This window comes from Pseudorasbora parva, chromosome 21 (genome assembly GCF_024679245.1).
Source record: "Pseudorasbora parva isolate DD20220531a chromosome 21, ASM2467924v1, whole genome shotgun sequence".
NCBI classification, from domain to species: Eukaryota; Metazoa; Chordata; class Actinopteri; order Cypriniformes; family Gobionidae; genus Pseudorasbora; species Pseudorasbora parva.
In genome coordinates, this window is record NC_090192.1 from 11,320,445 (window position 1) to 11,347,231 (window position 26,787).

The 26,787-nt window shown below is 46.9% G+C and overlaps 58 non-coding genes across 58 annotated transcripts; all 58 read left to right on the forward strand.

Moving 5' to 3' along the window:
- The first annotated feature begins 103 nt into the window (after window positions 1-103).
- On the forward strand, window positions 104-185 carry trnal-uag (transfer RNA leucine (anticodon UAG)). The gene has a single exon. It is a non-coding gene; the product is annotated as a tRNA-Leu (tRNA).
- A 492-nt stretch (window positions 186-677) lies between these two features.
- On the forward strand, window positions 678-759 carry trnal-aag (transfer RNA leucine (anticodon AAG)). Its single transcript has one exon. It is a non-coding gene; the product is annotated as a tRNA-Leu (tRNA).
- A 218-nt stretch (window positions 760-977) lies between these two features.
- Window positions 978-1,059, forward strand: trnal-uag (transfer RNA leucine (anticodon UAG)). Its single transcript has one exon. It is a non-coding gene; the product is annotated as a tRNA-Leu (tRNA).
- A 492-nt stretch (window positions 1,060-1,551) lies between these two features.
- On the forward strand, window positions 1,552-1,633 carry trnal-aag (transfer RNA leucine (anticodon AAG)). Its single transcript has one exon. It is a non-coding gene; the product is annotated as a tRNA-Leu (tRNA).
- A 218-nt stretch (window positions 1,634-1,851) lies between these two features.
- On the forward strand, window positions 1,852-1,933 carry trnal-uag (transfer RNA leucine (anticodon UAG)). The gene has a single exon. It is a non-coding gene; the product is annotated as a tRNA-Leu (tRNA).
- A 492-nt stretch (window positions 1,934-2,425) lies between these two features.
- On the forward strand, window positions 2,426-2,507 carry trnal-aag (transfer RNA leucine (anticodon AAG)). The gene has a single exon. It is a non-coding gene; the product is annotated as a tRNA-Leu (tRNA).
- Window positions 2,508-2,725: 218 nt separating this feature from the next.
- trnal-uag (transfer RNA leucine (anticodon UAG)) lies at window positions 2,726-2,807 on the forward strand. The gene has a single exon. It is a non-coding gene; the product is annotated as a tRNA-Leu (tRNA).
- Window positions 2,808-3,299: 492 nt separating this feature from the next.
- Window positions 3,300-3,381, forward strand: trnal-aag (transfer RNA leucine (anticodon AAG)). Its single transcript has one exon. It is a non-coding gene; the product is annotated as a tRNA-Leu (tRNA).
- A 218-nt stretch (window positions 3,382-3,599) lies between these two features.
- Window positions 3,600-3,681, forward strand: trnal-uag (transfer RNA leucine (anticodon UAG)). Its single transcript has one exon. It is a non-coding gene; the product is annotated as a tRNA-Leu (tRNA).
- Window positions 3,682-4,173: 492 nt separating this feature from the next.
- On the forward strand, window positions 4,174-4,255 carry trnal-aag (transfer RNA leucine (anticodon AAG)). Its single transcript has one exon. It is a non-coding gene; the product is annotated as a tRNA-Leu (tRNA).
- Window positions 4,256-4,473: 218 nt separating this feature from the next.
- Window positions 4,474-4,555, forward strand: trnal-uag (transfer RNA leucine (anticodon UAG)). Its single transcript has one exon. It is a non-coding gene; the product is annotated as a tRNA-Leu (tRNA).
- A 492-nt stretch (window positions 4,556-5,047) lies between these two features.
- trnal-aag (transfer RNA leucine (anticodon AAG)) lies at window positions 5,048-5,129 on the forward strand. The gene has a single exon. It is a non-coding gene; the product is annotated as a tRNA-Leu (tRNA).
- Window positions 5,130-5,347: 218 nt separating this feature from the next.
- Window positions 5,348-5,429, forward strand: trnal-uag (transfer RNA leucine (anticodon UAG)). Its single transcript has one exon. It is a non-coding gene; the product is annotated as a tRNA-Leu (tRNA).
- Window positions 5,430-5,921: 492 nt separating this feature from the next.
- On the forward strand, window positions 5,922-6,003 carry trnal-aag (transfer RNA leucine (anticodon AAG)). The gene has a single exon. It is a non-coding gene; the product is annotated as a tRNA-Leu (tRNA).
- Window positions 6,004-6,221: 218 nt separating this feature from the next.
- trnal-uag (transfer RNA leucine (anticodon UAG)) lies at window positions 6,222-6,303 on the forward strand. Its single transcript has one exon. It is a non-coding gene; the product is annotated as a tRNA-Leu (tRNA).
- A 492-nt stretch (window positions 6,304-6,795) lies between these two features.
- trnal-aag (transfer RNA leucine (anticodon AAG)) lies at window positions 6,796-6,877 on the forward strand. The gene has a single exon. It is a non-coding gene; the product is annotated as a tRNA-Leu (tRNA).
- A 218-nt stretch (window positions 6,878-7,095) lies between these two features.
- Window positions 7,096-7,177, forward strand: trnal-uag (transfer RNA leucine (anticodon UAG)). The gene has a single exon. It is a non-coding gene; the product is annotated as a tRNA-Leu (tRNA).
- A 492-nt stretch (window positions 7,178-7,669) lies between these two features.
- Window positions 7,670-7,751, forward strand: trnal-aag (transfer RNA leucine (anticodon AAG)). Its single transcript has one exon. It is a non-coding gene; the product is annotated as a tRNA-Leu (tRNA).
- A 218-nt stretch (window positions 7,752-7,969) lies between these two features.
- Window positions 7,970-8,051, forward strand: trnal-uag (transfer RNA leucine (anticodon UAG)). Its single transcript has one exon. It is a non-coding gene; the product is annotated as a tRNA-Leu (tRNA).
- A 492-nt stretch (window positions 8,052-8,543) lies between these two features.
- Window positions 8,544-8,625, forward strand: trnal-aag (transfer RNA leucine (anticodon AAG)). The gene has a single exon. It is a non-coding gene; the product is annotated as a tRNA-Leu (tRNA).
- Window positions 8,626-8,843: 218 nt separating this feature from the next.
- trnal-uag (transfer RNA leucine (anticodon UAG)) lies at window positions 8,844-8,925 on the forward strand. The gene has a single exon. It is a non-coding gene; the product is annotated as a tRNA-Leu (tRNA).
- A 492-nt stretch (window positions 8,926-9,417) lies between these two features.
- Window positions 9,418-9,499, forward strand: trnal-aag (transfer RNA leucine (anticodon AAG)). The gene has a single exon. It is a non-coding gene; the product is annotated as a tRNA-Leu (tRNA).
- A 218-nt stretch (window positions 9,500-9,717) lies between these two features.
- On the forward strand, window positions 9,718-9,799 carry trnal-uag (transfer RNA leucine (anticodon UAG)). Its single transcript has one exon. It is a non-coding gene; the product is annotated as a tRNA-Leu (tRNA).
- Window positions 9,800-10,291: 492 nt separating this feature from the next.
- Window positions 10,292-10,373, forward strand: trnal-aag (transfer RNA leucine (anticodon AAG)). Its single transcript has one exon. It is a non-coding gene; the product is annotated as a tRNA-Leu (tRNA).
- Window positions 10,374-10,591: 218 nt separating this feature from the next.
- On the forward strand, window positions 10,592-10,673 carry trnal-uag (transfer RNA leucine (anticodon UAG)). The gene has a single exon. It is a non-coding gene; the product is annotated as a tRNA-Leu (tRNA).
- Window positions 10,674-11,165: 492 nt separating this feature from the next.
- On the forward strand, window positions 11,166-11,247 carry trnal-aag (transfer RNA leucine (anticodon AAG)). Its single transcript has one exon. It is a non-coding gene; the product is annotated as a tRNA-Leu (tRNA).
- A 218-nt stretch (window positions 11,248-11,465) lies between these two features.
- On the forward strand, window positions 11,466-11,547 carry trnal-uag (transfer RNA leucine (anticodon UAG)). The gene has a single exon. It is a non-coding gene; the product is annotated as a tRNA-Leu (tRNA).
- A 492-nt stretch (window positions 11,548-12,039) lies between these two features.
- Window positions 12,040-12,121, forward strand: trnal-aag (transfer RNA leucine (anticodon AAG)). Its single transcript has one exon. It is a non-coding gene; the product is annotated as a tRNA-Leu (tRNA).
- A 218-nt stretch (window positions 12,122-12,339) lies between these two features.
- On the forward strand, window positions 12,340-12,421 carry trnal-uag (transfer RNA leucine (anticodon UAG)). The gene has a single exon. It is a non-coding gene; the product is annotated as a tRNA-Leu (tRNA).
- A 492-nt stretch (window positions 12,422-12,913) lies between these two features.
- Window positions 12,914-12,995, forward strand: trnal-aag (transfer RNA leucine (anticodon AAG)). The gene has a single exon. It is a non-coding gene; the product is annotated as a tRNA-Leu (tRNA).
- Window positions 12,996-13,187: 192 nt separating this feature from the next.
- Window positions 13,188-13,269, forward strand: trnal-uag (transfer RNA leucine (anticodon UAG)). Its single transcript has one exon. It is a non-coding gene; the product is annotated as a tRNA-Leu (tRNA).
- Window positions 13,270-13,761: 492 nt separating this feature from the next.
- Window positions 13,762-13,843, forward strand: trnal-aag (transfer RNA leucine (anticodon AAG)). The gene has a single exon. It is a non-coding gene; the product is annotated as a tRNA-Leu (tRNA).
- Window positions 13,844-14,061: 218 nt separating this feature from the next.
- On the forward strand, window positions 14,062-14,143 carry trnal-uag (transfer RNA leucine (anticodon UAG)). The gene has a single exon. It is a non-coding gene; the product is annotated as a tRNA-Leu (tRNA).
- A 492-nt stretch (window positions 14,144-14,635) lies between these two features.
- On the forward strand, window positions 14,636-14,717 carry trnal-aag (transfer RNA leucine (anticodon AAG)). The gene has a single exon. It is a non-coding gene; the product is annotated as a tRNA-Leu (tRNA).
- Window positions 14,718-14,935: 218 nt separating this feature from the next.
- On the forward strand, window positions 14,936-15,017 carry trnal-uag (transfer RNA leucine (anticodon UAG)). Its single transcript has one exon. It is a non-coding gene; the product is annotated as a tRNA-Leu (tRNA).
- Window positions 15,018-15,509: 492 nt separating this feature from the next.
- trnal-aag (transfer RNA leucine (anticodon AAG)) lies at window positions 15,510-15,591 on the forward strand. The gene has a single exon. It is a non-coding gene; the product is annotated as a tRNA-Leu (tRNA).
- Window positions 15,592-16,650: 1,059 nt separating this feature from the next.
- On the forward strand, window positions 16,651-16,732 carry trnal-uag (transfer RNA leucine (anticodon UAG)). Its single transcript has one exon. It is a non-coding gene; the product is annotated as a tRNA-Leu (tRNA).
- Window positions 16,733-17,224: 492 nt separating this feature from the next.
- On the forward strand, window positions 17,225-17,306 carry trnal-aag (transfer RNA leucine (anticodon AAG)). Its single transcript has one exon. It is a non-coding gene; the product is annotated as a tRNA-Leu (tRNA).
- Window positions 17,307-17,524: 218 nt separating this feature from the next.
- Window positions 17,525-17,606, forward strand: trnal-uag (transfer RNA leucine (anticodon UAG)). Its single transcript has one exon. It is a non-coding gene; the product is annotated as a tRNA-Leu (tRNA).
- Window positions 17,607-18,098: 492 nt separating this feature from the next.
- trnal-aag (transfer RNA leucine (anticodon AAG)) lies at window positions 18,099-18,180 on the forward strand. Its single transcript has one exon. It is a non-coding gene; the product is annotated as a tRNA-Leu (tRNA).
- A 218-nt stretch (window positions 18,181-18,398) lies between these two features.
- trnal-uag (transfer RNA leucine (anticodon UAG)) lies at window positions 18,399-18,480 on the forward strand. The gene has a single exon. It is a non-coding gene; the product is annotated as a tRNA-Leu (tRNA).
- Window positions 18,481-18,972: 492 nt separating this feature from the next.
- Window positions 18,973-19,054, forward strand: trnal-aag (transfer RNA leucine (anticodon AAG)). Its single transcript has one exon. It is a non-coding gene; the product is annotated as a tRNA-Leu (tRNA).
- Window positions 19,055-19,272: 218 nt separating this feature from the next.
- Window positions 19,273-19,354, forward strand: trnal-uag (transfer RNA leucine (anticodon UAG)). The gene has a single exon. It is a non-coding gene; the product is annotated as a tRNA-Leu (tRNA).
- Window positions 19,355-19,846: 492 nt separating this feature from the next.
- trnal-aag (transfer RNA leucine (anticodon AAG)) lies at window positions 19,847-19,928 on the forward strand. The gene has a single exon. It is a non-coding gene; the product is annotated as a tRNA-Leu (tRNA).
- Window positions 19,929-20,146: 218 nt separating this feature from the next.
- Window positions 20,147-20,228, forward strand: trnal-uag (transfer RNA leucine (anticodon UAG)). The gene has a single exon. It is a non-coding gene; the product is annotated as a tRNA-Leu (tRNA).
- Window positions 20,229-20,720: 492 nt separating this feature from the next.
- trnal-aag (transfer RNA leucine (anticodon AAG)) lies at window positions 20,721-20,802 on the forward strand. The gene has a single exon. It is a non-coding gene; the product is annotated as a tRNA-Leu (tRNA).
- A 218-nt stretch (window positions 20,803-21,020) lies between these two features.
- Window positions 21,021-21,102, forward strand: trnal-uag (transfer RNA leucine (anticodon UAG)). Its single transcript has one exon. It is a non-coding gene; the product is annotated as a tRNA-Leu (tRNA).
- A 492-nt stretch (window positions 21,103-21,594) lies between these two features.
- Window positions 21,595-21,676, forward strand: trnal-aag (transfer RNA leucine (anticodon AAG)). Its single transcript has one exon. It is a non-coding gene; the product is annotated as a tRNA-Leu (tRNA).
- A 218-nt stretch (window positions 21,677-21,894) lies between these two features.
- trnal-uag (transfer RNA leucine (anticodon UAG)) lies at window positions 21,895-21,976 on the forward strand. The gene has a single exon. It is a non-coding gene; the product is annotated as a tRNA-Leu (tRNA).
- Window positions 21,977-22,768: 792 nt separating this feature from the next.
- On the forward strand, window positions 22,769-22,850 carry trnal-uag (transfer RNA leucine (anticodon UAG)). Its single transcript has one exon. It is a non-coding gene; the product is annotated as a tRNA-Leu (tRNA).
- Window positions 22,851-23,342: 492 nt separating this feature from the next.
- Window positions 23,343-23,424, forward strand: trnal-aag (transfer RNA leucine (anticodon AAG)). The gene has a single exon. It is a non-coding gene; the product is annotated as a tRNA-Leu (tRNA).
- Window positions 23,425-23,642: 218 nt separating this feature from the next.
- trnal-uag (transfer RNA leucine (anticodon UAG)) lies at window positions 23,643-23,724 on the forward strand. Its single transcript has one exon. It is a non-coding gene; the product is annotated as a tRNA-Leu (tRNA).
- Window positions 23,725-24,216: 492 nt separating this feature from the next.
- trnal-aag (transfer RNA leucine (anticodon AAG)) lies at window positions 24,217-24,297 on the forward strand. Its single transcript has one exon. It is a non-coding gene; the product is annotated as a tRNA-Leu (tRNA).
- A 218-nt stretch (window positions 24,298-24,515) lies between these two features.
- On the forward strand, window positions 24,516-24,597 carry trnal-uag (transfer RNA leucine (anticodon UAG)). Its single transcript has one exon. It is a non-coding gene; the product is annotated as a tRNA-Leu (tRNA).
- Window positions 24,598-25,089: 492 nt separating this feature from the next.
- trnal-aag (transfer RNA leucine (anticodon AAG)) lies at window positions 25,090-25,171 on the forward strand. Its single transcript has one exon. It is a non-coding gene; the product is annotated as a tRNA-Leu (tRNA).
- A 218-nt stretch (window positions 25,172-25,389) lies between these two features.
- trnal-uag (transfer RNA leucine (anticodon UAG)) lies at window positions 25,390-25,471 on the forward strand. The gene has a single exon. It is a non-coding gene; the product is annotated as a tRNA-Leu (tRNA).
- A 492-nt stretch (window positions 25,472-25,963) lies between these two features.
- trnal-aag (transfer RNA leucine (anticodon AAG)) lies at window positions 25,964-26,045 on the forward strand. Its single transcript has one exon. It is a non-coding gene; the product is annotated as a tRNA-Leu (tRNA).
- A 218-nt stretch (window positions 26,046-26,263) lies between these two features.
- trnal-uag (transfer RNA leucine (anticodon UAG)) lies at window positions 26,264-26,345 on the forward strand. Its single transcript has one exon. It is a non-coding gene; the product is annotated as a tRNA-Leu (tRNA).
- Window positions 26,346-26,787: the final 442 nt, after the last annotated feature.

A 26,787-nucleotide genomic window follows, 5' to 3' on the forward strand; every position in this document is an offset into this window, starting at 1 on the left:
TACTCGACAGGCTTCAGGGCCTCACAATGAAGGTCCGCACCCAACATTTTCTCCTATTCTAGAAAAATGGGCAGAAAAAGGCCCCCGAAAGAAACAGCAGTGGGGTAGTGTGGCCGAGGGGTCTAAGGCGCTGGATTTAGGCTCCAGTCTCTTCGGGGGCGTGGGTTCGAATCCCACCACTGCCAGCATTGATTTTAAAGAGGGCAATACACCTTAAGTGTGCTGCAAAACTGTGTAGCAGGAAATCTGCACCCTGTTGAATCAGGGACAACCAAAAATTACAATTGTAGTAATTTCAGTTTAAAAATGAGTTGGAATCTAATAATAACATAGTCTTTAATCATAGAAGCAGCCGATTTGACTCAAGATTTTTTGGAAAATTGACAACTACCTCACGATTTTGAGTTTAACTTCAGCACAGCTAGCTGCCATTTTGGAGTAAGGCCCAATGGCTTTGATTAGATGATTCAGGTGTGTTTGATTAGAGATGGAATTGCAATCTGCAGATAGGGAGGCCTCCAGGAGTGTAACTGCATACCCCTGCATTTATGAGGTCTTTTAATCTGTGGAGGAGCTCCTCCAAGGCACGTGGAATGTCAACTGACTGACTTGTGGCCAAGTGTGACATTAAATTAAAATAAGAAAGCGAAAATGGCCCAGGGAAGGCACTCTCGCATGGTAGCGTGGCCGAGCGGTCTAAGGCGCTGGATTAAGGCTCCAGTCTCTTCGGGGGCGTGGGTTCAAATCCCACCGCTGCCAAGGAACACTTTTGGAAGGCTCTTGTGGCTGCTATGCCTGAGCAAGACGACTGGAGAAGTGACACTGCATGCTCCCAGTCTCTTCCAAAACCAGCCACTTTTGCTTTCCTGAGCCTTACTCGACAGGCTTCAGGGCCTCACAATGAAGGTCCGCACCCAACAGTTTCTCCTATTCTAGAAAAATGGGAAGAAAAAGGCCCCCGAAAGAAACAGCAGTGGGGTAGTGTGGCCGAGGGGTCTAAGGCGCTGGATTTAGGCTCCAGTCTCTTCGGGGGCGTGGGTTCGAATCCCACCACTGCCAGCATTGATTTTAAAGAGGGCAATACACCTTAAGTGTGCTGCAAAACTGTCTAGCAGGAAATCTGCACCCTGTTGAATCAGGGACAACCAAAAATTACAATTGTAGTAATTTCAGTTTAAAAATGATTTGGAATCTAATAATAACATAGTCTTTAATCATAGAAGCAGCCGATTTGACTCAAGATTTTTTGGAAAATTGACAACTACCTCACGATTTTGAGTTTAACTTCAGCAGAGCTAGCTGCCATTTTGGAGTAAGGCCCAATGGCTTTGATTAGATGATTCAGGTGTGTTTGATTAGAGATGGAATTGCAATCTGCAGATAGGGAGGCCTCCAGGAGTGTAACTGCGTACCCCTGCATTTATGAGGTCTTTTAATCTGTGGAGGAGCTCCTCCAAGGCACATGGAATGTCAACTGACTGACTTGTGGCCAAGTGCGACATTAAATTAAAATAAGAATGCGAAAATGGCCCAGGGAAGGCACTCTCGCATGGTAGCGTGGCCGAGCGGTCTAAGGCGCTGGATTAAGGCTCCAGTCTCTTCGGGGGCGTGGGTTCGAATCCCACCGCTGCCAAGGAACACTCTTGGAAGGCTCTTGTGGCTGCTATGCCTGAGCAAGACGACTGGAGAAGTCACACTGCATGCTCCCAGTCTCTTCCAAAACCAGCCACTTTTGCTTTCCTGAGCCTTACTCGACAGGCTTCAGGGCCTCACAATGAAGGTCCGCACCCAACATTTTCTCCTATTCTAGAAAAATGGGCAGAAAAAGGCCCCCGAAAGAAACAGCAGTGGGGTAGTGTGGCCGAGGGGTCTAAGGCGCTGGATTTAGGCTCCAGTCTCTTCGGGGGCGTGGGTTCGAATCCCACCACTGCCAGCATTGATTTTAAAGAGGGCAATACACCTTAAGTGTGCTGCAAAACTGTGTAGCAGGAAATCTGCACCCTGTTGAATCAGGGACAACCAAAAATTACAATTGTAGTAATTTCAGTTTAAAAATGAGTTGGAATCTAATAATAACATAGTCTTTAATCATAGAAGCAGCCGATTTGACTCAAGATTTTTTGGAAAATTGACAACTACCTCACGATTTTGAGTTTAACTTCAGCACAGCTAGCTGCCATTTTGGAGTAAGGCCCAATGGCTTTGATTAGATGATTCAGGTGTGTTTGATTAGAGATGGAATTGCAATCTGCAGATAGGGAGGCCTCCAGGAGTGTAACTGCGTACCCCTGCATTTATGAGGTCTTTTAATCTGTGGAGGAGCTCCTCCAAGGCACATGGAATGTCAACTGACTGACTTGTGGCCAAGTGTGACATTAAATGAAAATAAGAAGGCGAAAATGGCCCAGGGAAGGCACTCTCGCATGGTAGCGTGGCCGAGCGGTCTAAGGCGCTGGATTAAGGCTCCAGTCTCTTCGGGGGCGTGGGTTCAAATCCCACCGCTGCCAAGGAACACTTTTGGAAGGCTCTTGTGGCTGCTATGCCTGAGCAAGACGACTGGAGAAGTGACACTGCATGCTCCCAGTCTCTTCCAAAACCAGCCACTTTTGCTTTCCTGAGCCTTACTCGACAGGCTTCAGGGCCTCACAATGAAGGTCCGCACCCAACAGTTTCTCCTATTCTAGAAAAATGGGAAGAAAAAGGCCCCCGAAAGAAACAGCAGTGGGGTAGTGTGGCCGAGGGGTCTAAGGCGCTGGATTTAGGCTCCAGTCTCTTCGGGGGCGTGGGTTCGAATCCCACCACTGCCAGCATTGATTTTAAAGAGGGCAATACACCTTAAGTGTGCTGCAAAACTGTGTAGCAGGAAATCTGCACCCTGTTGAATCAGGGACAACCAAACATTACAATTGTAGTAATTTCAGTTTAAAAATGAGTTGGAATCTAATAATAACATAGTCTTTAATCATAGAAGCAGCCGATTTGACTCAAGATTTTTTGGAAAATTGACAACTACCTCACGATTTTGAGTTTAACTTCAGCACAGCTAGCTGCCATTTTGGAGTAAGGCCCAATGGCTTTGATTAGATGATTCAGGTGTGTTTGATTAGAGATGGAATTGCAATCTGCAGATAGGGAGGCCTCCAGGAGTGTAACTGCGTACCCCTGCATTTATGAGGTCTTTTAATCTGTGGAGGAGCTCCTCCAAGGCACGTGGAATGTCAACTGACTGACTTGTGGCCAAGTGCGACATTAAATTAAAATAAGAAGGCGAAAATGGCCCAGGGAAGGAATTCTCGCATGGTAGCGTGGCCGAGCGGTCTAAGGCGCTGGATTAAGGCTCCAGTCTCTTCGGGGGCATGGGTTCGAATCCCACCGCTGCCAAGGAACACTTTTGGAAGGCTCTTGTGGCTGCTATGCCTGAGCAAGACGACTGGAGAAGTGACACTGCATGCTCCCAGTCTCTTCCAAAACCACCCACTTTTGCTTTTCTGAGCCTTACTCGACAGGCTTCAGGGCCTCACAATGAAGGTCCGCACCCAACATTTTCTCCTATTCTAGAAAAATGGGCAGAAAAAGGCCCCCGAAAGAAACGGCAGTGGGGTAGTGTGGCCGAGGGGTCTAAGGCGCTGGATTTAGGCTCCAGTCTCTTCGGGGGCGTGGGTTCGAATCCCACCACTGCCAGCATTGATTTTAAAGAGGGCAATACACCTTAAGTGTGCTGCAAAACTGTGTAGCAGGAAATCTGCACCCTGTTGAATCAGGGACAACCAAAAATTACAATTGTAGTAATTTCAGTTTAAAAATGAGTTGGAATCTAATAATAACATAGTCTTTAATCATAGAAGCAGCCGATTTGACTCAAGATTTTTTGGAAAATTGACAACTACCTCACGATTTTGAGTTTAACTTCAGCACAGCTAGCTGCCATTTTGGAGTAAGGCCCAATGGCTTTGATTAGATGATTCAGGTGTGTTTGATTAGAGATGGAATTGCAATCTGCAGATAGGGAGGCCTCCAGGAGTGTAACTGCGTACCCCTGCATTTATGAGGTCTTTTAATCTGTGGAGGAGCTCCTCCAAGGCACATGGAATGTCAACTGACTGACTTGTGGCCAAGTGCGACATTAAATTAAAATAAGAAGGCGAAAATGGCCCAGGGAAGGCACTCTCGCATGGTAGCGTGGCCGAGCGGTCTAAGGCGCTGGATTAAGGCTCCAGTCTCTTCGGGGGTGTGGGTTCGAATCCCACCGCTGCCAAGGAACACTTTTGGAAGGCTCTTGTGGCTGCTATGCCTGAGCATGACGACTGGAGAAGTGACACTGCATGCTCCCAGTCTCTTCCAAAACCAGCCACTTTTGCTTTCCTGAGCCTTACTCGACAGGCTTCAGGGCCTCACAATGAAGGTCCGCACCCAACATTTTCTCCTATTCTAGAAAAATGGGCAGAAAAAGGCCCCCGAAAGAAACAGCAGTGGGGTAGTGTGGCCGAGGGGTCTAAGGCGCTGGATTTAGGCTCCAGTCTCTTCGGGGGCGTGGGTTCGAATCCCACCGCTGCCAGCATTGATTTTAAAGAGGGCAATACACCTTAAGTGTGCTGCAAAACTGTGTAGCAGGAAATCTGCACCCTGTTGAATCAGGGACAACCAAACATTACAATTGTAGTAATTTCAGTTTAAAAATGAGTTGGAATCTAATAATAACATAGTCTTTAATCATAGAAGCAGCCGATTTGACTCAAGATTTTTTGGAAAATTGACAACTACCTCACGATTTTGAGTTTAACTTCAGCACAGCTAGCTGCCATTTTGGAGTAAGGCCCAATGGCTTTGATTAGATGATTCAGGTGTGTTTGATTAGAGATGGAATTGCAATCTGCAGATAGGGAGGCCTCCAGGAGTGTAACTGCGTACCCCTGCATTTATGAGGTCTTTTAATCTGTGGAGGAGCTCCTCCAAGGCACGTGGAATGTCAACTGACTGACTTGTGGCCAAGTGCGACATTAAATTAAAATAAGAAGGCGAAAATGGCCCAGGGAAGGAATTCTCGCATGGTAGCGTGGCCGAGCGGTCTAAGGCGCTGGATTAAGGCTCCAGTCTCTTCGGGGGCATGGGTTCGAATCCCACCGCTGCCAAGGAACACTTTTGGAAGGCTCTTGTGGCTGCTATGCCTGAGCAAGACGACTGGAGAAGTGACACTGCATGCTCCCAGTCTCTTCCAAAACCACCCACTTTTGCTTTTCTGAGCCTTACTCGACAGGCTTCAGGGCCTCACAATGAAGGTCCGCACCCAACATTTTCTCCTATTCTAGAAAAATGGGCAGAAAAAGGCCCCCGAAAGAAACGGCAGTGGGGTAGTGTGGCCGAGGGGTCTAAGGCGCTGGATTTAGGCTCCAGTCTCTTCGGGGGCGTGGGTTCGAATCCCACCACTGCCAGCATTGATTTTAAAGAGGGCAATACACCTTAAGTGTGCTGCAAAACTGTGTAGCAGGAAATCTGCACCCTGTTGAATCAGGGACAACCAAAAATTACAATTGTAGTAATTTCAGTTTAAAAATGAGTTGGAATCTAATAATAACATGGTCTTTAATCATAGAAGCAGCCGATTTGACTCAAGATTTTTTGGAAAATTGACAACTACCTCACGATTTTGAGTTTAACTTCAGCACAGCTAGCTGCCATTTTGGAGTAAGGCCCAATGGCTTTGATTAGATGATTCAGGTGTGTTTGATTAGAGATGGAATTGCAATCTGCAGATAGGGAGGCCTCCAGGAGTGTAACTGCGTACCCCTGCATTTATGAGGTCTTTTAATCTGTGGAGGAGCTCCTCCAAGGCACATGGAATGTCAACTGACTGACTTGTGGCCAAGTGCGACATTAAATTAAAATAAGAAGGCGAAAATGGCCCAGGGAAGGCACTCTCGCATGGTAGCGTGGCCGAGCGGTCTAAGGCGCTGGATTAAGGCTCCAGTCTCTTCGGGGGCGTGGGTTCGAATCCCACCGCTGCCAAGGAACACTTTTGGAAGGCTCTTGTGGCTGCTATGCCTGAGCAAGAAGACTGGAGAAGTGACACTGCATGCTCCCAGTCTCTTCCAAAACCAGCCACTTTTGCTTTCCTGAGCCTTACTCGACAGGCTTCAGGGCCTCACAATGAAGGTCCGCACCCAACATTTTCTCCTATTCTAGAAAAATGGGCAGAAAAAGGCCCCCGAAAGAAACAGCAGTGGGGTAGTGTGGCCGAGGGGTCTAAGGCGCTGGATTTAGGCTCCAGTCTCTTCGGGGGCGTGGGTTCGAATCCCACCACTGCCAGCATTGATTTTAAAGAGGGCAATACACCTTAAGTGTGCTGCAAAACTGTGTAGCAGGAAATCTGCACCCTGTTGAATCAGGGACAACCAAAAATTACAATTGTAGTAATTTCAGTTTAAAAATGAGTTGGAATCTAATAATAACATAGTCTTTAATCATAGAAGCAGCCGATTTGACTCAAGATTTTTTGGAAAATTGACAACTACCTCACGATTTTGAGTTTAACTTCAGCACAGCTAGCTGCCATTTTGGAGTAAGGCCCAATGGCTTTGATTAGATGATTCAGGTGTGTTTGATTAGAGATGGAATTGCAATCTGCAGATAGGGAGGCCTCCAGGAGTGTAACTGCGTACCCCTGCATTTATGAGGTCTTTTAATCTGTGGAGGAGCTCCTCCAAGGCACATGGAATGTCAACTGACTGACTTGTGGCCAAGTGTGACATTAAATTAAAATAAGAAGGCGAAAATGGCCCAGGGAAGGCACTCTCGCATGGTAGCGTGGCCGAGCGGTCTACGGCGCTGGATTAAGGCTCCAGTCTCTTCGGGGGCGTGGGTTCAAATCCCACCGCTGCCAAGGAACACTTTTGGAAGGCTCTTGTGGCTGCTATGCCTGAGCAAGACGACTGGAGAAGTGACACTGCATGCTCCCAGTCTCTTCCAAAACCAGCCACTTTTGCTTTCCTGAGCCTTACTCGACAGGCTTCAGGGCCTCACAATGAAGGTCCGCACCCAACAGTTTCTCCTATTCTAGAAAAATGGGAAGAAAAAGGCCCCCGAAAGAAACAGCAGTGGGGTAGTGTGGCCGAGGGGTCTAAGGCGCTGGATTTAGGCTCCAGTCTCTTCGGGGGCGTGGGTTCGAATCCCACCACTGCCAGCATTGATTTTAAAGAGGGCAATACACCTTAAGTGTGCTGCAAAACTGTCTAGCAGGAAATCTGCACCCTGTTGAATCAGGGACAACCAAAAATTACAATTGTAGTAATTTCAGTTTAAAAATGATTTGGAATCTAATAATAACATAGTCTTTAATCATAGAAGCAGCCGATTTGACTCAAGATTTTTTGGAAAATTGACAACTACCTCACGATTTTGAGTTTAACTTCAGCACAGCTAGCTGCCATTTTGGAGTAAGGCCCAATGGCTTTGATTAGATGATTCAGGTGTGTTTGATTAGAGATGGAATTGCAATCTGCAGATAGGGAGGCCTCCAGGAGTTTAACTGCGTACCCCTGCATTTATGAGGTCTTTTAATCTGTGGAGGAGCTCCTCCAAGGCACATGGAATGTCAACTGACTGACTTGTGGCCAAGTGCGACATTAAATTAAAATAAGAATGCAAAAATGGCCCAGGGAAGGCACTCTCGCATGGTAGCGTGGCCGAGCGGTCTAAGGCGCTGGATTAAGGCTCCAGTCTCTTCGGGGGCGTGGGTTCGAATCCCACCGCTGCCAAGGAACACTTTTGGAAGGCTCTTGTGGCTGCTATGCCTGAGCAAGACGACTGGAGAAGTGACACTGCATGCTCCCAGTCTCTTCCAAAACCAGCCACTTTTGCTTTCCTGAGCCTTACTCGACAGGCTTCAGGGCCTCACAATGAAGGTCCGCACCCAACAGTTTCTCCTATTCTAGAAAAATGGGCAGAAAAAGGCCCCCGAAAGAAACAGCAGTGGGGTAGTGTGGCCGAGGGGTCTAAGGCGCTGGATTTAGGCTCCAGTCTCTTCGGGGGCGTGGGTTCGAATCCCACCACTGCCAGCATTGATTTTAAAGAGGGCAATACACCTTAAGTGTGCTGCAAAACTGTCTAGCAGGAAATCTGCACCCTGTTGAATCAGGGTCAACCAAAAATTACAATTGTAGTAATTTCAGTTTAAAAATGATTTGGAATCTAATAATAACATAGTCTTTAATCATAGAAGCAGCCGATTTGACTCAAGATTTTTTGGAAAATTGACAACTACCTCACGATTTTGAGTTTAACTTCAGCACAGCTAGCTGCCATTTTGGAGTAAGGCCCAATGGCTTTGATTAGATGATTCAGGTGTGTTTGATTAGAGATGGAATTGCAATCTGCAGATAGGGAGGCCTCCAGGAGTGTAACTGCGTACCCCTGCATTTATGAGGTCTTTTAATCTGTGGAGGAGCTCCTCCAAGGCACATGGAATGTCAACTGACTGACTTGTGGCCAAGTGCGACATTAAATTAAAATAAGAAGGCGAAAATGGCCCAGGGAAGGCACTCTCGCATGGTAGCGTGGCCGAGCGGTCTAAGGCGCTGGATTAAGGCTCCAGTCTCTCCGGGGGTGTGGGTTCGAATCCCACCGCTGCCAAGGAACACTTTTGGAAGGCTCTTGTGGCTGCTATGCCTGAGCATGACGACTGGAGAAGTGACACTGCATGCTCCCAGTCTCTTCCAAAACCAGCCACTTTTGCTTTCCTGAGCCTTACTCGACAGGCTTCAGGGCCTCACAATGAAGGTCTGCACCCAACAGTTTCTCCTATTCTAGAAAAATGGGCAGAAAAAGGCCCCCGAAAGAAACAGCAGTGGGGTAGTGTGGCCGAGGGGTCTAAGGCGCTGGATTTAGGCTCCAGTCTCTTCGGGGGCGTGGGTTCGAATCCCACCACTGCCAGCATTGATTTTAAAGAGGGCAATACACCTTAAGTGTGCTGCAAAACTGTCTAGCAGGAAATCTGCACCCTGTTGAATCAGGGTCAACCAAAAATTACAATTGTAGTAATTTCAGTTTAAAAATGATTTGGAATCTAATAATAACATAGTCTTTAATCATAGAAGCAGCCGATTTGACTCAAGATTTTTTGGAAAATTGACAACTACCTCACGATTTTGAGTTTAACTTCAGCACAGCTAGCTGCCATTTTGGAGTAAGGCCCAATGGCTTTGATTAGATGATTCAAGTGTGTTTGATTAGAGATGGAATTGTAATCTGCAGATAGGGAGGCCTCCAGGAGTGTAACTGCGTACCCCTGCATTTATGAGGTCTTTTAATCTGTGGAGGAGCTCCTCCAAGGCACATGGAATGTCAACTGACTGACTTGTGGCCAAGTGCGACATTAAATTAAAATAAGAAGGCGAAAATGGCCCAGGGAAGGCACTCTCGCATGGTAGCGTGGCCGAGCGGTCTAAGGCGCTGGATTAAGGCTCCAGTCTCTCCGGGGGTGTGGGTTCGAATCCCACCGCTGCCAAGGAACACTTTTGGAAGGCTCTTGTGGCTGCTATGCCTGAGCATGACGACTGGAGAAGTGACACTGCATGCTCCCAGTCTCTTCCAAAACCAGCCACTTTTGCTTTCCTGAGCCTTACTCGACAGGCTTCAGGGCCTCACAATGAAGGTCCGCACCCAACATTTTCTCCTATTCTAGAAAAATGGGCAGAAAAAGGCCCCCGAAAGAAACAGCAGTGGGGTAGTGTGGCCGAGGGGTCTAAGGCGCTGGAATTAGGCTCCAGTCTCTTCGGGGGCGTGGGTTCGAATCCCACCGCTGCCAGCATTGATTTTAAAGAGGGCAATACACCTTAAGTGTGCTGCAAAACTGTGTAGCAGGAAATCTGCACCCTGTTGAATCAGGGACAACCAAACATTACAATTGTAGTAATTTCAGTTTAAAAATGAGTTGGAATCTAATAATAACATAGTCTTTAATCATAGAAGCAGCCGATTTGACTCAAGATTTTTTGGAAAATTGACAACTACCTCACGATTTTGAGTTTAACTTCAGCAGAGCTAGCTGCCATTTTGGAGTAAGGCCCAATGGCTTTGATTAGATGATTCAGGTGTGTTTGATTAGAGATGGAATTGCAATCTGCAGATAGGGAGGCCTCCAGGAGTGTAACTGCGTACCCCTGCATTTATGAGGTCTTTTAATCTGTGGAGGAGCTCCTCCAAGGCACGTGGAATGTCAACTGACTGACTTGTGGCCAAGTGCGACATTAAATTAAAATAAGAAGGCGAAAATGGCCCAGGGAAGGAATTCTCGCATGGTAGCGTGGCCGAGCGGTCTAAGGCGCTGGATTAAGGCTCCAGTCTCTTCGGGGGCATGGGTTCGAATCCCACCGCTGCCAAGGAACACTTTTGGAAGGCTCTTGTGGCTGCTATGCCTGAGCAAGACGACTGGAGAAGTGACACTGCATGCTCCCAGTCTCTTCCAAAACCACCCACTTTTGCTTTTCTGAGCCTTATTCGACAGGCTTCAGGGCCTCACAATGAAGGTCCGCACCCAACATTTTCTCCTATTCTAGAAAAATGGGCAGAAAAAGGCCCCCGAAAGAAACGGCAGTGGGGTAGTGTGGCCGAGGGGTCTAAGGCGCTGGATTTAGGCTCCAGTCTCTTCGGGGGCGTGGGTTCGAATCCCACCACTGCCAGCATTGATTTTAAAGAGGGCAATACACCTTAAGTGTGCTGCAAAACTGTGTAGCAGGAAATCTGCACCCTGTTGAATCAGGGACAACCAAAAATTACAATTGTAGTAATTTCAGTTTAAAAATGAGTTGGAATCTAATAATAACATAGTCTTTAATCATAGAAGCAGCCGATTTGACTCAAGATTTTTTGGAAAATTGACAACTACCTCACGATTTTGAGTTTAACTTCAGCACAGCTAGCTGCCATTTTGGAGTAAGGCCCAATGGCTTTGATTAGATGATTCAGGTGTGTTTGATTAGAGATGGAATTGCAATCTGCAGATAGGGAGGCCTCCAGGAGTGTAACTGCGTACCCCTGCATTTATGAGGTCTTTTAATCTGTGGAGGAGCTCCTCCAAGGCACGTGGAATGTCAACTGACTGACTTGTGGCCAAGTGCGACATTAAATTAAAATAAGAAGGCGAAAATGGCCCAGGGAAGGAATTCTCGCATGGTAGCGTGGCCGAGCGGTCTAAGGCGCTGGATTAAGGCTCCAGTCTCTTCGGGGGCATGGGTTCGAATCCCACCGCTGCCAAGGAACACTTTTGGAAGGCTCTTGTGGCTGCTATGCCTGAGCAAGACGACTGGAGAAGTGACACTGCATGCTCCCAGTCTCTTCCAAAACCAGCCACTTTTGCTTTTCTGAGCCTTACTCGACAGGCTTCAGGGCCTCACAATGAAGGTCCGCACCCAACATTTTCTCCTATTCTAGAAAAATGGGCAGAAAAAGGCCCCCGAAAGAAACAGCAGTGGGGTAGTGTGGCCGAGGGGTCTAAGGCGCTGGATTTAGGCTCCAGTCTCTTCGGGGGCGTGGGTTCGAATCCCACCACTGCCAGCATTGATTTTAAAGAGGGCAATACACCTTAAGTGTGCTGCAAAACTGTGTAGCAGGAAATCTGCACCCTGTTGAATCAGGGACAACCAAAAATTACAATTGTAGTAATTTCAGTTTAAAAATGATTTGGAATCTAATAATAACATAGTCTTTAATCATAGAAGCAGCCGATTTGACTCAAGATTTTTTGGAAAATTGACAACTACCTCACGATTTTGAGTTTAACTTCAGCACAGCTAGCTGCTATTTTGGAGTAAGGCCCAATGGCTTTGATTAGATTATTCAGGTGTTTTTGATTAGAGATGGAATTGCAATCTGCAGATAGGGAGGCCTCCAGGAGTGTAACTGCGTACCCTTGCATTTATGAGGTCTTTTAATCTGTGGAGGAGCTCCTCCAAGGCACATGGAATGTCAACTGACTGACTTGTGGCCAAGTGCGACATTAAATTAAAATAAGAAGGCGAAAATGGCCCAGGGAAGGCACTCTCGCATGGTAGCGTGGCCGAGCGGTCTAAGGCGCTGGATTAAGGCTCCAGTCTCTTCGGGGGCGTGGGTTCGAATCCCACCGCTGCCAAGGAACACTTTTGGAAGGCTCTTGTGGCTGCTATGCCTGAGCAAGACGACTGGAGAAGTGACACTGCATGCTCCCAGTCTCTTCCAAAACCAGCCACTTTTGCTTTCCTGAGCCTTACTCGACAGGCTTCAGGGCCTCACAATGAAGGTCCGCACCCAACATTTTCTCCTATTCTAGAAAAATGGGCAGAAAAAGGCCCCCGAAAGAAACAGCAGTGGGGTAGTGTGGCCGAGGGGTCTAAGGCGCTGGATTTAGGCTCCAGTCTCTTCGGGGGCGTGGGTTCGAATCCCACCACTGCCAGCATTGATTTTAAAGAGGGCAATACACCTTAAGTGTGCTGCAAAACTGTGTAGCAGGAAATCTGCACCCTGTTGAATCAGGGACAACCAAAAATTACAATTGTAGTAATTTCAGTTTAAAAATGAGTTGGAATCTAATAATAACATAGTCTTTAATCATAGAAGCAGCCGATTTGACTCAAGATTTTTTGGAAAATTGACAACTACCTCACGATTTTGAGTTTAACTTCAGCACAGCTAGCTGCCATTTTGGAGTAAGGCCCAATGGCTTTGATTAGATGATTCAGGTGTGTTTGATTAGAGATGGAATTGCAATCTGCAGATAGGGAGGCCTCCAGGAGTGTAACTGCGTACCCCTGCATTTATGAGGTCTTTTAATCTGTGGAGGAGCTCCTCCAAGGCACATGGAATGTCAACTGACTGACTTGTGGCCAAGTGCGACATTAAATTAAAATAAGAAGGCGAAAATGGCCCAGGGAAGGCACTCTCGCATGGTAGCGTGGCCGAGCGGTCTAAGGCGCTGGATTAAGGCTCCAGTCTCTTCGGGGGCGTGGGTTCGAATCCCACCGCTGCCAAGGAACACTTTTGGAAGGCTCTTGTGGCTGCTATGCCTGAGCAAGACGACTGGAGAAGTGACACTGCATGCTCCCAGTCTCTTCCAAAACCAGCCACTTTTGCTTTCCTGAGCCAATGAAGGTCCGCACCCAACATTTTCTCCTATTCTAGAAAAATGGGCAGAAAAAGGCCCCCGAAAGAAACAGCAGTGGGGTAGTGTGGCCGAGGGGTCTAAGGCGCTGGATTTAGGCTCCAGTCTCTTCGGGGGCGTGGGTTCGAATCCCACCACTGCCAGCATTGATTTTAAAGAGGGCAATACACCTTAAGTGTGCTGCAAAACTGTGTAGCAGAAAATCTGCACCCTGTTGAATCAGGGACAACCAAAAATTACAATTGTAGTAATTTCAGTTTAAAAATGAGTTGGAATCTAATAATAACATAGTCTTTAATCATAGAAGCAGCTGATTTGACTCAAGATTTTTTGGAAAATTGACAACTACCTCACGATTTTGAGTTTAACTTCAGCACAGCTAGCTGCCATTTTGGAGTAAGGCCCAATGGCTTTGATTAGATGATTCAGGTGTGTTTGATTAGAGATGGAATTGCAATCTGCAGATAGGGAGGCCTCCAGGAGTGTAACTGCATACCCCTGCATTTATGAGGTCTTTTAATCCGTGGAGGAGCTCCTCCAAGGCACGTGGAATGTCAACTGACTGACTTGTGGCTAAGTGCGACATTAAATTAAAATAAGAAGGCGAAAATGGCCCAGGGAAGGCACTCTTGCATGGTAGCGTGGCAGAGCGGTCTAAGGCGCTGGATTAAGGCTCCAGTCTCTTCGGGGGCGTGGGTTCGAATCCCACCGCTGCCAAGGAACACTTTTGGAAGGCTCTTGTGGCTGCTATGCCTGAGCAAGACGACTGGAGAAGTGACACTGCATGCTCCCAGTCTCTTCCAAAACCAGCCACTTTTGCTTTCCTGAGCCTTACTCGACAGGCTTCAGGGCCTCACAATGAAGGTCCGCACCCAACATTTTCTCCTATTCTAGAAAAATGGGCAGAAAAAGGCCCCCGAAAGAAACAGCAGTGGGGTAGTGTGGCCGAGGGGTCTAAGGCGCTGGATTTAGGCTCCAGTCTCTTCGGGGGCGTGGGTTCGAATCCCACCACTGCCAGCATTGATTTTAAAGAGGGCAATACACCTTAAGTGTGCTGCAAAACTGTGTAGCAGGAAATCTGCACCCTGTTGAATCAGGGACAACCAAAAATTACAATTGTAGTAATTTCAGTTTAAAAATGAGTTGGAATCTAATAATAACATGGTCTTTAATCATAGAAGCAGCCGATTTGACTCAAGATTTTTTGGAAAATTGACAACTACCTCACGATTTTGAGTTTAACTTCAGCACAGCTAGCTGCCATTTTGGAGTAAGGCCCAATGGCTTTGATTAGATGATTCAGGTGTGTTTGATTAGAGATGGAATTGCAATCTGCAGATAGGGAGGCCTCCAGGAGTGTAACTGCATACCCCTGCATTTATGAGGTCTTTTAATCTGTGGAGGAGCTCCTCCAAGGCACGTGGAATGTCAACTGACTGACTTGTGGCCAAGTGCGACATTAAATTAAAATAAGAAGGCGAAAATGACCCAGGGAAGGCACTCTCGCATGGTAGCGTGGCCGAGCGGTCTAAGGCGCTGGATTAAGGCTCCAGTCTCTTCGGGGGCGTGGGTTCGAATCCCACCGCTGCCAAGGAATACTTTTGGAAGGCTCTTGTGGCTGCTATGCCTGAGCATGACGACTGGAGAAGTGACACTGCATGCTCCCAGTCTCTTCCAAAACCAGCCACTTTTGCTTTCCTGAGCCTTACTCGACAGGCTTCAGGGCCTCACAATGAAGGTCTGCACCCCACATTTTCTCCTATTCTAGAAAAATGGGCAGAAAAAGGCCCCCGAAAGAAACAGCAGTGGGGTAGTGTGGCCGAGGGGTCTAAGGCGCTGGATTTAGGCTCCAGTCTCTTCGGGGGCGTGGGTTCGAATCCCACCACTGCCAGCATTGATTTTAAAGAGGGCAATGCACCTTAAGTGTGCTGCAAAACTGTCTAGCAGGAAATCTGCACCCTGTTGAATCAGGGACAACCAAAAATTACAATTGTAGTAATTTCAGTTTAAAAATGATTTGGAATCTAATAATAACATAGTCTTTAATCATAGAAGCAGCCGATTTGACTCAAGATTTTTTGGAAAATTGACAACTACCTCACGATTTTGAGTTTAACTTCAGCACAGCTAGCTGCTATTTTGGAGTAAGGCCCAATGGCTTTGATTAGATGATTCAGGTGTGTTTGATTACAGATGGAATTGCAATCTGCAGATAGGGAGGCCTCCAGGAGTGTAACTGCGTACCCTTGCATTTATGAGGTCTTTTAATCTGTGGAGGAGCTCCTCCAAGGCACATGGAATGTCAACTGACTGACTTGTGGCCAAGTGCGACATTAAATTAAAATAAGAAGGCGAAAATGGCCCAGGGAAGGCACTCTCGCATGGTAGCGTGGCCGAGCGGTCTAAGGCGCTGGATTAAGGCTCCAGTCTCTTCGGGGGCGTGGGTTCGAATCCCACCGCTGCCAAGGAACACTTTTGGAAGGCTCTTGTGGCTGCTATGCCTGAGCAAGACGACTGGAGAAGTGACACTGCATGCTCCCAGTCTCTTCCAAAACCAGCCACTTTTGCTTTCCTGTAGTGATGGCGAAGTGAAGCTTTCTGAACCAGTGAAGCTTTCAGCACAGTTGTATCAGAAAAAGGTTCATTACTCGAAGCTTTTCAAGTCAGAGCTCAACGAGGACCTCTGCTGGTGAAAGTGAGGGAAAGAGCTGTGCCGCAAAATGTTTTGCAACCGACGCATTATCTAGAAGCAAAAAGTGAATTAATGGATTGATTAATAAATTAATCAATATATTATATATGACATTATATGACACAATCTGTTCCATTGCATACTCCTAGTAACTTAAACCAATAAAGATATGATTTTGTATTGTGAATGTGAACATTTTTCCTGTTTGTAAACAAATAAAACTCACGAATAAAGGAAGTATGCTAAATAAATGCATGCACACAAGGAAAAACACACACACTTTCACATGATTATAGAAGGATAAGCCTTGTCTCTAATGTATGAAGTCATAGGCTAGTGCGGATTAAATGAATAAATAGATAAATATATGCGGCAGAACAAAAGCCAAATAAATGATCAACCTTATTGGGCGAAATCAAATGAAAGTGTTCCCACATTTCAGAACGCCCTCTCTTTGCAACAGGGTCCATAACAAACTCGCGCAATACAAAAACCCTCTCAATGCAACGCAACACACCTCACAGGGACGCCCTGTGTAGCGCATTTTTAAACCTTTCTGAATCAGTCACGTGGGTGTTTGTGAAACGAAGCTTCGGACGTCATTGGTCACGTGGTTTTGATAAAACGAATCAAGCATCGATACAAAGCTTCACAGAAAATAGTTTCATTTTTTTGACACACGCTTCGGAGCTTTGGTGTCACTGTTAACATCACTACTTTCCTGAGCCTTACTCGACAGGCTTCAGGGCCTCACAATGAAGGTCCGCACCCAACAGTTTCTCCTATTCTAGAAAAATGGGAAGAAAAAGGCCCCCGAAAGAAACAGCAGTGGGGTAGTGTGGCCGAGGGGTCTAAGGCGCTGGATTTAGGCTCCAGTCTCTTCGGGGGCGTGGGTTCGAATCCCACCACTGCCAGCATTGATTTTAAAGAGGGCAATACACCTTAAGTGTGCTGCAAAACTGTCTAGCAGGAAATCTGCACCCTGTTGAATCAGGGACAACCAAAAATTACAATTGTAGTAATTTCAGTTTAAAAATGATTTGGAATCTAATAATAACATAGTCTTTAATCATAGAAGCAGCCGATTTGACTCAAGATTTTTTGGAAAATTGACAACTACCTCACGATTTTGAGTTTAACTTCAGCACAGCTAGCTGCCATTTTGGAGTAAGGCCCAATGGCTTTGATTAGATGATTCAGGTGTGTTTGATTAGAGATGGAATTGCAATCTGCAGATAGGGAGGCCTCCAGGAGTGTAACTGCGTACCCCTGCATTTATGAGGTCTTTTAATCTGTGGAGGAGCTCCTCCAAGGCACATGGAATGTCAACTGACTGACTTGTGGCCAAGTGCGACATTAAATTAAAATAAGAATGCAAAAATGGCCCAGGGAAGGCACTCCCGCATGGTAGCGTGGCCGAGCGGTCTAAGGCGCTGGATTAAGGCTCCAGTCTCTTCGGGGGCGTGGGTTCGAATCCCATCGCTGCCAAGGAACACTTTTGGAAGGCTCTTGTGGCTGCTATGCCTGAGCAAGACGACTGGAGAAGTGACACTGCATGCTCCCAGTCTCTTCCAAAACCAGCCACTTTTGCTTTCCTGAGCCTTACTCGACAGGCTTCAGGGCCTCACAATGAAGGTCCGCACCCAACAGTTTCTCCTATTCTAGAAAAATGGGCAGAAAAAGGCCCCCGAAAGAAACAGCAGTGGGGTAGTGTGGCCGAGGGGTCTAAGGCGCTGGATTTAGGCTCCAGTCTCTTCGGGGGCGTGGGTTCGAATCCCACCACTGCCAGCATTGATTTTAAAGAGGGCAATACACCTTAAGTGTGCTGCAAAACTGTCTAGCAGGAAATCTGCACCCTGTTGAATCAGGGTCAACCAAAAATTACAATTGTAGTAATTTCAGTTTAAAAATGATTTGGAATCTAATAATAACATAGTCTTTAATCATAGAAGCAGCCGATTTGACTCAAGATTTTTTGGAAAATTGACAACTACCTCACGATTTTGAGTTTAACTTCAGCACAGCTAGCTGCCATTTTGGAGTAAGGCCCAATGGCTTTGATTAGATGATTCAGGTGTGTTTGATTAGAGATGGAATTGCAATCTGCAGATAGGGAGGCCTCCAGGAGTGTAACTGCGTACCCCTGCATTTATGAGGTCTTTTAATCTGTGGAGGAGCTCCTCCAAGGCACGTGGAATGTCAACTGACTGACTTGTGGCCAAGTGCGACATTAAATTAAAATAAGAAGGCGAAAATGGCCCAGGGAAGGAATTCTCGCATGGTAGCGTGGCCGAGCGGTCTAAGGCGCTGGATTAAGGCTCCAGTCTCTTCGGGGGCATGGGTTCGAATCCCACCGCTGCCAAGGAACACTTTTGGAAGGCTCTTGTGGCTGCTATGCCTGAGCAAGACGACTGGAGAAGTGACACTGCATGCTCCCAGTCTCTTCCAAAACCACCCACTTTTGCTTTTCTGAGCCTTACTCGACAGGCTTCAGGGCCTCACAATGAAGGTCCGCACCCAACATTTTCTCCTATTCTAGAAAAATGGGCAGAAAAAGGCCCCCGAAAGAAACGGCAGTGGGGTAGTGTGGCCGAGGGGTCTAAGGCGCTGGATTTAGGCTCCAGTCTCTTCGGGGGCGTGGGTTCGAATCCCACCACTGCCAGCATTGATTTTAAAGAGGGCAATACACCTTAAGTGTGCTGCAAAACTGTGTAGCAGGAAATCTGCACCCTGTTGAATCAGGGACAACCAAAAATTACAATTGTAGTAATTTCAGTTTAAAAATGAGTTGGAATCTAATAATAACATAGTCTTTAATCATAGAAGCAGCCGATTTGACTCAAGATTTTTTGGAAAATTGACAACTACCTCACGATTTTGAGTTTAACTTCAGCACAGCTAGCTGCCATTTTGGAGTAAGGCCCAATGGCTTTGATTAGATGATTCAGGTGTGTTTGATTAGAGATGGAATTGCAATCTGCAGATAGGGAGGCCTCCAGGAGTGTAACTGCGTACCCCTGCATTTATGAGGTCTTTTAATCTGTGGAGGAGCTCCTCCAAGGCACGTGGAATGTCAACTGACTGACTTGTGGCCAAGTGCGACATTAAATTAAAATAAGAAGGCGAAAATGGCCCAGGGAAGGAATTCTCGCATGGTAGCGTGGCCGAGCGGTCTAAGGCGCTGGATTAAGGCTCCAGTCTCTTCGGGGGCATGGGTTCGAATCCCACCGCTGCCAAGGAACACTTTTGGAAGGCTCTTGTGGCTGCTATGCCTGAGCAAGACGACTGGAGAAGTGACACTGCATGCTCCCAGTCTCTTCCAAAACCAGCCACTTTTGCTTTTCTGAGCCTTACTCGACAGGCTTCAGGGCCTCACAATGAAGGTCCGCACCCAACATTTTCTCCTATTCTAGAAAAATGGGCAGAAAAAGGCCCCCGAAAGAAACAGCAGTGGGGTAGTGTGGCCGAGGGGTCTAAGGCGCTGGATTTAGGCTCCAGTCTCTTCGGGGGCGTGGGTTCAAATCCCACCACTGCCAGCATTGATTTTAAAGAGGGCAATACACCTTAAGTGTGCTGCAAAACTGTGTAGCAGGAAATCTGCACCCTGTTGAATCAGGGACAACCAAAAATTACAATTGTAGTAATTTCAGTTTAAAAATGAGTTGGAATCTAATAATAACATAGTCTTTAATCATAGAAGCAGCCGATTTGACTCAAGATTTTTTGGAAAATTGACAACTACCTCACGATTTTGAGTTTAACTTCAGCACAGCTAGCTGCCATTTTGGAGTAAGGCCCAATGGCTTTGATTAGATGATTCAGGTGTGTTTGATTAGAGATGGAATTGCAATCTGCAGATAGGGAGGCCTCCAGGAGTGTAACTGCGTACCCCTGCATTTATGAGGTCTTTTAATCTGTGGAGGAGCTCCTCCAAGGCACATGGAATGTCAACTGACTGACTTGTGGCCAAGTGCGACATTAAATTAAAATAAGAAGGCGAAAATGGCCCAGGGAAGGCACTCTCACATGGTAGCGTGGCCGAGCGGTCTAAGGCGCTGGATTAAGGCTCCAGTCTCTTCGGGGGCGTGGGTTCGAATCCCACCGCTGCCAAGGAGCACTTTTGGAAGGCTCTTGTGGCTGCTATGCCTGAGCAAGACGACTGGAGAAGTCACACTGCATGCTCCCAGTCTCTTCCAAAACCAGCCACTTTTGCTTTCCTGAGCCTTACTCGACAGGCTTCAGGGCCTCACAATGAAGGTCCGCACCCAACAGTTTCTCCTATTCTAGAAAAATGGGCAGAAAAAGGCCCCCGAAAGAAACAGCAGTGGGGTAGTGTGGCCGAGGGGTCTAAGGCGCTGGATTTAGGCTCCAGTCTCTTCGGGGGCATGGGCTCGAATCCCACCACTGCCAGCATTGATTTTAAAGAGGGCAATACACCTTAAGTGTGCTGCAAAACTGTCTAGCAGGAAATCTGCACCCTGTTGAATCAGGGTCAACCAAAAATTACAATTGTAGTAATTTCAGTTTAAAAATGATTTGGAATCTAATAATAACATAGTCTTTAATCATAGAAGCAGCCGATTTGACTCAATATTTTTTGGAAAATTGACAACTACCTCACGATTTTGAGTTTAACTTCAGCACAGCTAGCTGCCATTTTGGAGTAAGGCCCAATGGCTTTGATTAGATGATTCAGGTGTGTTTGATTAGAGATGGAATTGCAATCTGCAGATAGGGAGGCCTCCAGGAGTGTAACTGCGTACCCCTGCATTTATGAGGTCTTTTAATCTGTGGAGGAGCTCCTCCAAGGCACATGGAATGTCAACTGACTGACTTGTGGCCAAGTGCGACATTAAATTAAAATAAGAAGGCGAAAATGGCCCAGGGAAGGCACTCTCGCATGGTAGCGTGGCCGAGCGGTCTAAGGCGCTGGATTAAGGCTCCAGTCTCTTCGGGGGCGTGGGTTCGAATCCCACCGCTGCCAAGGAACACTTTTGGAAGGCTCTTGTGGCTGCTATGCCTGAGCAAGACGACTGGAGAAGTGACACTGCATGCTCCCAGTCTCTTCCAAAACCACCCACTTTTGCTTTTCTGAGCCTTACTCGACAGGCTTCAGGGCCTCACAATGAAGGTCCGCACCCAACATTTTCTCCTATTCTAGAAAAATGGGCAGAAAAAGGCCCCCGAAAGAAACGGCAGTGGGGTAGTGTGGCCGAGGGGTCTAAGGCGCTGGATTTAGGCTCCTGTCTCTTCGGGGGCGTGGGTTCGAATCCCACCACTGCCAGCATTGATTTTAAAGAGGGCAATACACCTTAAGTGTGCTGCAAAACTGTGTAGCAGGAAATCTGCACCCTGTTGAATCAGGGACAACCAAAAATTACAATTGTAGTAATTTCAGTTTAAAAATGAGTTGGAATCTAATAATAACATAGTCTTTAATCATAGAAGCAGCCGATTTGACTCAAGATTTTTTGGAAAATTGACAACTACCTCACGATTTTGAGTTTAACTTCAGCACAGCTAGCTGCCATTTTGGAGTAAGGCCCAATGGCTTTGATTAGATGATTCAGGTGTGTTTGATTAGAGATGGAATTGCAATCTGCAGATAGGGAGGCCTCCAGGAGTGTAACTGCGTACCCCTGCATTTATGAGGTCTTTTAATCTGTGGAGGAGCTCCTCCAAGGCACGTGGAATGTCAACTGACTGACTTGTGGCCAAGTGCGACATTAAATTAAAATAAGAAGGCGAAAATGGCCCAGGGAAGGAATTCTCGCATGGTAGCGTGGCCGAGCGGTCTAAGGCGCTGGATTAAGGCTCCAGTCTCTTCGGGGGCATGGGTTCGAATCCCACCGCTGCCAAGGAACACTTTTGGAAGGCTCTTGTGGCTGCTATGCCTGAGCAAGACGACTGGAGAAGTGACACTGCATGCTCCCAGTCTCTTCCAAAACCAGCCACTTTTAATTTTCTGAGCCTTACTCGACAGGCTTCAGGGCCTCACAATGAAGGTCCGCACCCAACATTTTCTCCTATTCTAGAAAAATGGGCAGAAAAAGGCCCCCGAAAGAAACAGCAGTGGGGTAGTGTGGCCGAGGGGTCTAAGGCGCTGGATTTAGGCTCCAGTCTCTTCGGGGGCGTGGGTTCGAATCCCACCACTGCCAGCATTGATTTTAAAGAGGGCAATACACCTTAAGTGTGCTGCAAAACTGTGTAGCAGGAAATCTGCACCCTGTTGAATCAGGGACAACCAAAAATTACAATTGTAGTAATTTCAGTTTAAAAATGAGTTGGAATCTAATAATAACATAGTCTTTAATCATAGAAGCAGCCGATTTGACTCAAGATTTTTTGGAAAATTGACAACTACCTCACGATTTTGAGTTTAACTTCAGCACAGCTAGCTGCCATTTTGGAGTAAGGCCCAATGGCTTTGATTAGATGATTCAGGTGTGTTTGATTAGAGATGGAATTGCAATCTGCAGATAGGGAGGCCTCCAGGAGTGTAACTGCGTACCCCTGCATTTATGAGGTCTTTTAATCTGTGGAGGAGCTCCTCCAAGGCACGTGGAATGTCAACTGACTGACTTGTGGCCAAGTGCGACATTAAATTAAAATAAGAAGGCGAAAATGGCCCAGGGAAGGCACTCTCACATGGTAGCGTGGCCAAGCGGTCTAAGGCGCTGAATTAAGGCTCCAGTCTCTTCGGGGGCGTGGGTTCGAATCCCACCGCTGCCAAGGAACACTTTTGGAAGGCTCTTGTGGCTGCTATGCCTGAGCAAGACGACTGGAGAAGTGACACTGCATGCTCCCAGTCTCTTCCAAAACCAGCCACTTTTGCTTTCCTGAGCCTTACTCGACAGGCTTCAGGGCCTCACAATGAAGGTCCGCACCCAACAGTTTCTCCTATTCTAGAAAAATGGGCAGAAAAAGGCCCCCGAAAGAAACAGCAGTGGGGTAGTGTGGCCGAGGGGTCTAAGGCGCTGGATTTAGGCTCCAGTCTCTTCGGGGGCGTGGGTTTGAATCCCACCACTGCCAGCATTGATTTTAAAGAGGGCAATACACCTTAAGTGTGCTGCAAAACTGTCTAGCAGGAAATCTGCACCCTGTTGAATCAGGGTAAACCAAAAATTACAATTGTAGTAATTTCAGTTTAAAAATGATTTGGAATCTAATAATAACATAGTCTTTAATCATAGAAGCAGCCGATTTGACTCAAGATTTTTTGGAAAATTGACAACTACCTCACGATTTTGAGTTTAACTTCAGCACAGCTAGCTGCCATTTTGGAGTAAGGCCCAAAGGCTTTGATTAGATGATTCAGGTGTGTTTGATTAGAGATGGAATTGCAATCTGCAGATAGGGAGGCCTCCAGGAGTGTAACTGCGTACCCCTGCATTTATGAGGTCTTTTAATCTGTGGAGGAGCTCCTCCAAGGCACATGGAATGTCAACTGACTGACTTGTGGCCAAGTGCGACATTAAATTAAAATAAGAAGGCGAAAATGGCCCAGGGAAGGCACTCTCGCATGGTAGCGTGGCCGAGCGGTCTAAGGCGCTGGATTAAGGCTCCAGTCTCTTCGGGGGCGTGGGTTCGAATCCCACCGCTGCCAAGGAACACTTTTGGAAGGCTCTTGTGGCTGCTATGCCTGAGCAAGACGACTGGAGAAGTGACACTGCATGCTCCCAGTCTCTTCCAAAACCAGCCACTTTTGCTTTCCTGAGCCTTACTCGACAGGCTTCAGGGCCTCACAATGAAGGTCCGCACCCAACATTTTCTCCTATTCTAGAAAAATGGGCAGAAAAAGGCCCCCGAAAGAAACAGCAGTGGGGTAGTGTGGCCGAGGGGTCTAAGGCGCTGGATTTAGGCTCCAGTCTCTTCGGGGGCGTGGGTTCGAATCCCACCGCTGCCAGCATTGATTTTAAAGAGGGCAATACACCTTAAGTGTGCTGCAAAACTGTGTAGCAGGAAATCTGCACCCTGTTGAATCAGGGACAACCAAAAATTACAATTGTAGTAATTTCAGTTTAAAAATGAGTTGGAATCTAATAATAACATAGTCTTTAATCATAGAAGCAGCCGATTTGACTCAAGATTTTTTGGAAAATTGACAACTACCTCACGATTTTGAGTTTAACTTCAGCACAGCTAGCTGCCATTTTGGAGTAAGGCCCAATGGCTTTGATTAGATGATTCAGGTGTGTTTGATTAGAGATGGAATTGCAATCTGCAGATAGGGAGGCCTCCAGGAGTGTAACTGCATACCCCTGCATTTATGAGGTCTTTTAATCTGTGGAGGAGCTCCTCCAAGGCACGTGGAATGTCAACTGACTGACTTGTGGCCAAGTGCGACATTAAATTAAAATAAGAAGGCGAAAATGGCCCAGGGAAAGCACTCTCGCATGGTAGTGTGGCCGAGTGGTCTAAGGCGCTGGATTAAGGCTCCAGTCTCTTCGGGGCGTGGGTTCGAATCCCACCGCTGCCAAGGAACACTTTTGGAAGGCTCTTGTGGCTGCTATGCCTGAGCAAGACGACTGGAGAAGTGACACTGCATGCTCCCAGTCTCTTCCAAAACCAGCCACTTTTGCTTTCCTGAGCCTTACTCGACAGGCTTCAGGGCCTCACAATGAAGGTCCGCACCCAACATTTTCTCCTATTCTAGAAAAATGGGCAGAAAAAGGCCCCCGAAAGAAACAGCAGTGGGGTAGTGTGGCCGAGGGGTCTAAGGCGCTGGATTTAGGCTCCAGTCTCTTCGGGGGCGTGGGTTCGAATCCCACCACTGCCAGCATTGATTTTAAAGAGGGCAATACACCTTAAGTGTGCTGCAAAACTGTGTAGCAGGAAATCTGCACCCTGTTGAATCAGGGACAACCAAAAATTACAATTGTAGTAATTTCAGTTTAAAAATGAGTTGGAATCTAATAATAACATGGTCTTTAATCATAGAAGCAGCCGATTTGACTCAAGATTTTTTGGAAAATTGACAACTACCTCACGATTTTGAGTTTAACTTCAGCACAGCTAGCTGCCATTTTGGAGTAAGGCCCAATGGCTTTGATTAGATGATTCAGGTGTGTTTGATTAGAGATGGAATTGCAATCTGCAGATAGGGAGGCCTCCAGGAGTGTAACTGCATACCCCTGCATTTATGAGGTCTTTTAATCCGTGGAGGAGCTCCTCCAAGGCACGTGGAATGTCAACTGACTGACTTGTGGCTAAGTGCGACATTAAATTAAAATAAGAAGGCGAAAATGGCCCAGGGAAGGCACTCTTGCATGGTAGCGTGGCAGAGCGGTCTAAGGCGCTGGATTAAGGCTCCAGTCTCTTCGGGGGCGTGGGTTCGAATCCCACCGCTGCCAAGGAACACTTTTGGAAGGCTCTTGTGGCTGCTATGCCTGAGCAAGACGACTGGAGAAGTGACACTGCATGCTCCCAGTCTCTTCCAAAACCAGCCACTTTTGCTTTCCTGAGCCTTACTCGACAGGCTTCAGGGCCTCACAATGAAGGTCCGCACCCAACATTTTCTCCTATTCTAGAAAAATGGGCAGAAAAAGGCCCCCGAAAGAAACAGCAGTGGGGTAGTGTGGCCGAGGGGTCTAAGGCGCTGGATTTAGGCTCCAGTCTCTTCGGGGGCGTGGGTTCGAATCCCACCACTGCCAGCATTGATTTTAAAGAGGGCAATACACCTTAAGTGTGCTGCAAAACTGTGTAGCAGGAAATCTGCACCCTGTTGAATCAGGGACAACCAAAAATTACAATTGTAGTAATTTCAGTTTAAAAATGAGTTGGAATCTAATAATAACATGGTCTTTAATCATAGAAGCAGCCGATTTGACTCAAGATTTTTTGGAAAATTGACAACTACCTCACGATTTTGAGTTTAACTTCAGCACAGCTAGCTGCCATTTTGGAGTAAGGCCCAATGGCTTTGATTAGATGATTCAGGTGTGTTTGATTAGAGATGGAATTGCAATCTGCAGATAGGGAGGCCTCCAGGAGTGTAACTGCATACCCCTGCATTTATGAGGTCTTTTAATCTGTGGAGGAGCTCCTCCAAGGCACGTGGAATGTCAACTGACTGACTTGTGGCCAAGTGCGACATTAAATTAAAATAAGAAGGCGAAAATGACCCAGGGAAGGCACTCTCGCATGGTAGCGTGGCCGAGCGGTCTAAGGCGCTGGATTAAGGCTCCAGTCTCTTCGGGGGCGTGGGTTCGAATCCCACCGCTGCCAAGGAACACTTTTGGAAGGCTCTTGTGGCTGCTATGCCTGAGCAAGACGACTGGAGAAGTGACACTGCATGCTCCCAGTCTCTTCCAAAACCAGCCACTTTTGCTTTCCTGAGCCTTACTCGACAGGCTTCAGGGCCTCACAATGAAGGTCCGCACCCAACATTTTCTCCTATTCTAGAAAAATGGGCAGAAAAAGGCCCCCGAAAGAAACAGCAGTGGGGTAGTGTGGCCGAGGGGTCTAAGGCGCTGGATTTAGGCTCCAGTCTCTTCGGGGGCGTGGGTTCGAATCCCACCACTGCCAGCATTGATTTTAAAGAGGGCAATACACCTTAAGTGTGCTGCAAAACTGTGTAGCAGGAAATCTGCACCCTGTTGAATCAGGGACAACCAAAAATTACAATTGTAGTAATTTCAGTTTAAAAATGAGTTGGAATCTAATAATAACATGGTCTTTAATCATAGAAGCAGCCGATTTGACTCAAGATTTTTTGGAAAATTGACAACTACCTCACGATTTTGAGTTTAACTTCAGCACAGCTAGCTGCCATTTTGGAGTAAGGCCCAATGGCTTTGATTAGATGATTCAGGTGTGTTTGATTAGAGATGGAATTGCAATCTGCAGATAGGGAGGCCTCCAGGAGTGTAACTGCATACCCCTGCATTTATGAGGTCTTTTAATCCGTGGAGGAGCTCCTCCAAGGCACGTGGAATGTCAACTGACTGACTTGTGGCTAAGTGCGACA